Genomic DNA, 6,736 nt, shown 5'->3' on the forward strand with positions numbered 1-6,736 from the left:
GAAGCCTGGTACATTGTAGGGGCAGGCTCACACAAAAACAACAGCTTCAGTAAAAAGGATGTGCTGCCACCCCCCTCCCTTCTCCTGTGAGGGTTTGTACAGTCCTGACTTCCTCACAGAGACTCTGATCTGCAAGTTGTATTCGCGACCATAAAACAGAGATTAGCTCTTATCTCTGGCAGGCAGCAATATCAGGCACCAGCCCTTGCTCCAGAGCATTGGCAGCCGTGGACCAGATCAGCACATGAAGACAAACTTCTTGGAAGAGGAGGAGGATGCGGAAAACACGGGGAAAACCAGTTAGAGGAGGTCTCGAACCTGGAGGATGGGATGATGCCAACCTGCCCTGGGCTGGGAGGGAGCCCTGAGCCGCGGTGCAGGGCGAAAGGCAGGGGAGGAAGCGGTGATTAGACACCAGCATCTGCAATCAAGAGGCAGGAAGTGTGATCGCCGGGAAACACTCGCCCCTCTTACCGTGCCTGATAAGCCGCCGAGTGCCCCGCGGAGGAGGCACCCAGCCCTTCCGTGCCCCCCTGGAATGGTGCCCGCCCGGCAGCGCCCCAGCCCTGCACACGCAGGGAGCTGGTCCTTGCCGCTGAGCCACCCAAAATGTTTCCACTGGTTTCCAGTGGCCACTAATTGCCAGCGCTCCCACAGAAATCCCCAAGCCCATTGGCTTGCAGGAGGGGTGGCCCAACAGGGAAGGATTTCCAGCATCAGTCCTTCCCTCTTGCTGGCAGTGGGGTATCATTGTACCTGGACGGAGGAGCTGTATAGACAGGCAAAAACCCAGGGCTGTTTTGGAGTGTTACTCACAGCAAGACAAACACAGCTCTGCTTATGGAGAGGATTGGGTTGATTCGGCAGTGGGATGTGTGGGATCAGGCTTTGGTCATCAGATGGCTGCAGGAGGGAAAGAGCAGGAGAGGGAGAGACAGGGGAGGTAGGGAAGAAAAAAGAAAAAGAAAAAGCAAACCAAAAGAAAAGAGAAATAAATGAAAGAAAGGAGAAAAAAGAAAGGAAGGAAAAGGAAAAAAAGGAAAAGGAAAAGGAAAAGGAAAAGGAAAAGGAAAAGGAAAAGGAAAAGGAAAAGGAAAAGGAAAAGGAAAAGGAAAAGGAAAAGGAGAGAAAAGGAAGAGGAGAAGAGAAGATAAAAGAGAGAAAAGAAAAAAGAAAAAAGAAAGAAAAGGAAAAAAAAGAAAAGAAAAAAAGAAAAGAAAAGAAAAGAAAAAAGAAAAGAAAAGAAAAGAAAAGAAAAGAAAAGAAAAGAAAAGAAGAAGAGAAAAGAGAAGCCCTTTTGAAAGCCTTAAACCTGCCTCTTTATCTCCCTAATCTGTATTTCCCCCCCAAGCCTCTTTCTGTACAGGATGAAAGCAGATTTCTCCTCTTTATTTTCATTTTCTGTGTCCTTTAGGAAGGCATTTGCTCGAGACTAATTGAATTTTCTGCCCGTGAAGAGAAAGACACGACACAGAGTGAGTTAAAGTCCGACACCAGGACAGGGCGCAGGAGCCGTGTTAACTGGTGTGGGGGACAGCCCCTCACTTAACAAAAGTGTTTAATTCTGTCCCCTCTTGTTAAGAAGGGGCGGAAGGAGGGGATATTTATTCTGTTCTTTTCTCAAGGTTTTTCCTTTCGGGTCACAAAGTGCCCCCCACGCTCCCGGCCCCCCTTCTCTCCCCGCTTTTGTGGCAGCAGCAGCTGGTGGGTTGCAAAGGGGACAGGCTTTGTCTTTTGACACACTTGAACATTTCTGCACAGAGCTGGGGAAACCTTTCCCTTCCCACCTCTCGCCTTTACGGGCAAGGAGGAGGGAGCAAGGGGCAAGTGGTGGAGGAGTTATGACTGAGGGGATAAAATGGCTCAATGGGTTGTGGAGCCACAGTGGACAAGGGATCAGGGCTGGGCTGTGCAGGGTTGTGGTGAGCAGATGGTGATGGGCACCAGGGAGGGGGTGGGACGGCCCTGAATGCAGAGGAAGCTTGTGTCGAGCAACCTGTTGAAGGGAGAGGGGAAGAAAGCAATGCAAAAGGCTGCAATCCCATAAAGGAGGGTGCAGTGGCTGCCTCTTCCCAAATCCAACAAAGGAACCTCTTCTGTCCCTTTGTTGCCCTCCCAGAGACGAGCCCCAGTTAATCTTCTGGCCATGACACGTGGAGGATTCGCTTGGTTTGTTCTACAAGTCCGTAAAACCAGCTCCTCTTTCTGCAAACAGCACCCTTGAGTCCTCCATAAAGGTTGTGCAGACCCTTTGGTCCCTCCATGAAGGCTGTGCAAATCCTTCAGTCCCTCCATGAAGGCTGTGCAAACCCTTTGGCCTCTCCACACCTCCCCCAGGGATGGGACAATACAGCTGATCCCCAGGAATTGGTGAGATACAGCCGTGTTTGACAGCAGGACTTGAGGAATGTCATCATGCAAACCAGTGACAGTGACTTGGGACTGCAATGAGATCAGGCTCCTTGTAGGCATGAGCAGGAAATTGGGGCTTGACCCCTGAGCCGACCCCACAGCAGTTGGTATAACCTGCCTTCATCCACCCTGTACATATGGGTTTGCAGCCTGGGAATGGCCCCAGCACCTTCTCTGTCCTGGGCAAAATTAAAAGTAGAAAGATAAAAACCAGCTTAAATTAGGAAAGTAAAAGCCATCTCTCTCATGATCCTTACAGCTTGATTTGAGAACTAAATCCCTCTACCCTTCCTGTTGACCAAACACCTCATCTGAGACCCCCAGCCCTGTCCCTGGGACAACACCACGTCTTTATCCTGCAGTGAAAACCAAGCCCTCACAGCCTAATTGCTGTTACTGGGTGTTCACCTACAGCAATACCCAACAGAGACTGCACTGGGAGAGGCACGTGTGGACACTGAAGGATAAGCCTCCCAAATTGCAGCCAGTGGCCTGATTAAAGCCTGTCCAGCTCTGCCTTGCACCAGTGCAAGCTGGCAGCTTCAGTGCATGGACACTGGGGTAAAACCAGTTATGAGGTGAGTGACAACAGAGATGTGAATTTTAACCTTTGTGCGGCACCGGACAGACAGATGAGACTTTGGGAAATGCCTGTTTCCGCAGGAGCTTCCAGGAGAGTCCTCATGAATGGAAAATAAATAGATACATTCATTATCCAAATTGTCTTATTTTTGTGGTGCCTCTTGAGTAAACCCACTTCTGAGGCCGTCCTAATTGCTTTGCAATAGAGCAGAGATAAATATTTATCAAACAGCTGCATCAGGAAACCACAGTTCAGAGAATCAGTATCGGGCGATGTGTCTCAGGAAGGATGAGTCTGAGTGGTTTTAAGCTTGCTGACCTGTCAGGCTTCCTCCCTTGCACGAGGCAGAGCTTCACCCAAGCCCAGACCCATGTGGCACCACACCAGTCCCACACCATCACTCGGAAGTGGTCACACAGAGCCTTCGGAGGACTCTTCTCCATGCTGGAGACCCCTCCTTGCCCGTCTCATTGACCTCTTTTTTTTCTGACACCTTTTCTTCCTCTGACTTCATGGCCTCTCTTGCTTTCTATTAAAAACCCCAGAAATGTGGCCCATATTCCTCTGGGAGCACCAGTGCTAAAAGAGGCCCACATGCAAATATTTAGCCGCACTAATATTAGCGCAGAAACTTCCAACCAGATGGCAACGTTTCTAGGTCTCACTGTGCAAAACTGGCTCTCCAGAATAAAACAGGCTGTGACAGAGCTCTGTGATCACCTGCCACTCCCTGAAATCCCAGACCACTTCACCGAGCCAGCCAGGCACATGGGACAAGGGCTTTCTAGCATCTTGCACGTGAGGGACGTCCCCTCAGCTGGTGGTGTTTCATCTAAAAAGAGAGGAAATGACAACCAAATTTTGAGGTTCAGTGTATCAGACAAGAGGGTTGGCTTGCATGGGTTTGCAGCAAGGGTGTGTAGGTCTCTTGCTCCGGGTGTGCCTGATCCCTCAGTAGAGTGGTGGCATTTTGCATTGGCCACAATCGCTGTGTGCTGTCCATAGCTGGGGAGAGCAAAAACTCTTCTGTGATTGTTAAGATCTGCATTAAGCAGCAAAGAAAAGCAGAATTTCCTCTGCTGCGGAATTAGTGCCCATCCTTTAAAAAACTTATCCTCCCAGGAGTGCTCTCCCAGGCTGGAAATGCCCAAAGAGATGATTGCAATGCCGAGCACAAGCCAGCTGAAGTGCCGGTCTGACCCTCGGATGGATGACGTTCCTGTTTAATTGGGAGCGGGTGTTCTTTGACTCATGCAAAGGGCATGCTATTTTTATAATGAGCTGATCCCAGATCACAGCCTCCTTATGTTAGGCTCTGCACATACATCTAATGAAAGCCAGGTCCTGCCTAGAAGTCCATACAACGGGTAGAGAGTTGGGAAGAGAGCTCTGAAGCATCTCACCCAGGGGCTTTGTGAGGTTGCCCGCCAGGGTCTGTTTTTTCCATCCTCACTCATGTCAGAGAAGTTAAATATTTACTGAAGCTATTAAATATTTATGCTAAGCTGCTCCTCCCGTGGGGAGGCATCCTATGGCTGGCTCCTGGGGGTCTGCGGCCAACTCACGTGTCTGTGCTAAGCTCAGCTCTGCTCCAGAGTGCAAACACATGGGGACTTCACAGGACTACCATGTCCTGTAGGGCAGGGAAGGCTCTGGTTTTGGCAATAAATAATACTATTAGATGATGGACTTGGTGGTTCTCTGAGTGTCTTCCTTAAAGATAAAATCCCTCAAGAAGGTGTAGGTTGCTCTTTGCTGTCCTTAACCCCATGGTTTGCAACACCACCTCACCCCTGGTGTGTGGGAAGCTGCTTGAGAACATCCAGCCTGACCCATCTCCAGCTCCCTTCATTCTCCCAGCAGCTCACCAGCACTTCCAGGAAAGCAGGAGGACTTGAGGCAGAGAGTCCCTATTCAATAGCATCCAAGGGGACCCATGGTCAACACGGTAAGAGCAGGAAATGTGGTGGCAGTGCCAAACCTTGCTGCTCTGCAAAGCACAAGCCAAATGGGAGAAACACCATCCCACCCCTGGGACAAGCTCCCCACTCCCACCCAGGCTGAGTGGGTTAAATATGCTATGACTCCTCACTGGAACAGGGCCAGAGGAAAAAGGCTCCACCACTTCCCGGTCTGCCTGGAAAACAGGCCAGCTGTTTTCTCCAGCGGCTGAAATGTGTTTATTCTGGGCCGTATTCAATAGTGTGTTGTACCCCCGAACCCTGATCTCCAGCCTATGGTGAGGCTGGAGAGCACAACTTGCCAAGGGGAGCTGGGCACTCTGCCCACCTGGTGTGACCCCTCCTCAGGCGCCACTCTGCCCTTTCTGTCCCCATCCCTTTCCTTTCCTCGTCCTGCTCCAAGCAGGGCTGGGGACGCCCTTTCCTGCCTGGCACCCGGCTGGCCCAACAGCAGAGACGGTGTCGCCAAGCACCACTACACCGTTTCCCCTTCACAATCCTGGCCAAAGCCCCACCACGTTATCACCCTCTCTGCTGCACTATCAACCTGAAAAACGTGCCTGGGAAAGAAAGACTAAAGAAAGGAAAAAGAAAGAAAGAAAGTAACCAGCCTTCGGCTCGAGCACGCCAAAGGCAGCGACAGCGCGCGCGGGCTTGGCTCACTTTCTCGCCAGCTCTTTTCCCAGCAGAGTGATAAGAGGCTGGGCGAGTACAATGACAAGCAGAGCAGGTCCCAGCGGCTCAACCAGCTCTGGGCTGGGATGGCCAAGGGACACTGAGTGCTCCACAGGGACATATTTCCAAAATAAAGTCATTCTGGTGCTCCTCCAGCCCCGCCAGCCACCCAACAGCTCGCTGCAAAGCATCGCTGCCGCCCCCACAGCCAAATAAAGCTGTGAGGAGCCCTGAGCCAGCAGAGGCGAGTTTGAGTGCTCCCCAGGCAGCCCCTTCCTCCAGCAGCAGCAGTTCTCAGTGCGAAGAGCAGCACATGGGTTTGGCCGGATGCACACGCAGCCCCCGCAGCCTTCCCAGCGTGGCCCTCTGCCCTGTCACCTCTCTCTCCCATCCTCTCCATCTCCCATTTTTCCCCCAGTATTACTGCCTTCTTTGCCAGGTATATCCACACACGTGCTTGCTGTAAACTGAGCTCTGCTCAACCTGAACACAGGATGGATGTTTGGAGCCCAAAATGCAGATGACGTTGTAGAAGGGCAGCTGGGAGGTCCAATGTGAGCCTGGTCCTCAGCTCACAGACCTACATTGTGTACCCAGCCTGCTGGAAGAGGGATTCTGTGGTATTTGGTCACTGCAGGACACTTTTGAGCACACATGCTGTGGATGTGAGATACCTGTTTTTCTGGGAGATCGAATCCTGAGACCATCATCCACCCCATGCCATGGTGGAGGCGATGGATCTGCCCAGACAATGACAGCCCCAGCCATGAGCTCCTCATGGAACAGCATCTGAAATCCAGAGGGCCCACAGGGCCTGCCCCCCTCAGTCTCCAGCACAACCTGGAAATGTCACAGCGTGCAGCTGGCACACTCAGGTCACCCTGACCGTCGTCCCCAGCCCTTCCTCTTAGTCATCTCTTCCTTACAGAAATAAATTAAAAATCCAATGGACATTACAACACACTGATGGCTGCCCACATTATCCTCTCATCAGCGTTAAATTAGCACCCTGACAATGCACTGATGGCGGCACCAGCAGGGCTGAGATAAGCAGCAATAACAAAAGCAAATCAATGGCCAGGCATTCAGGGATGTCCCACCAAAG

General features: G+C 51.4%; 1 long non-coding RNA gene across 2 annotated transcripts; it reads right to left on the reverse strand.

Moving 5' to 3' along the window:
* Positions 1-3,617: 3,617 nt before the first annotated feature.
* On the reverse strand, positions 3,618-6,139 carry LOC113967937. Of its 2 annotated transcripts, none has more exons than XR_003534315.1 (3): positions 6,085-6,139; positions 4,762-4,905; positions 3,618-3,827 (listed from the first exon to the last, which is right to left on the reverse strand). It is a non-coding gene; the product is annotated as an uncharacterized LOC113967937 (long non-coding RNA). The 2 variants fall into 2 exon arrangements; XR_003534316.1 differs by lacking the exon at positions 3,618-3,827 and adding an exon at positions 4,555-4,647.
* Between the last annotated feature and the right edge of the window lie 597 nt (positions 6,140-6,736).

This window comes from Neopelma chrysocephalum, unplaced genomic scaffold, assembly GCF_003984885.1.
Source record: "Neopelma chrysocephalum unplaced genomic scaffold, ASM398488v2 Primary Assembly neopelma1_65, whole genome shotgun sequence".
Lineage (NCBI taxonomy): Eukaryota > Metazoa > Chordata > Aves > Passeriformes > Pipridae > Neopelma > Neopelma chrysocephalum.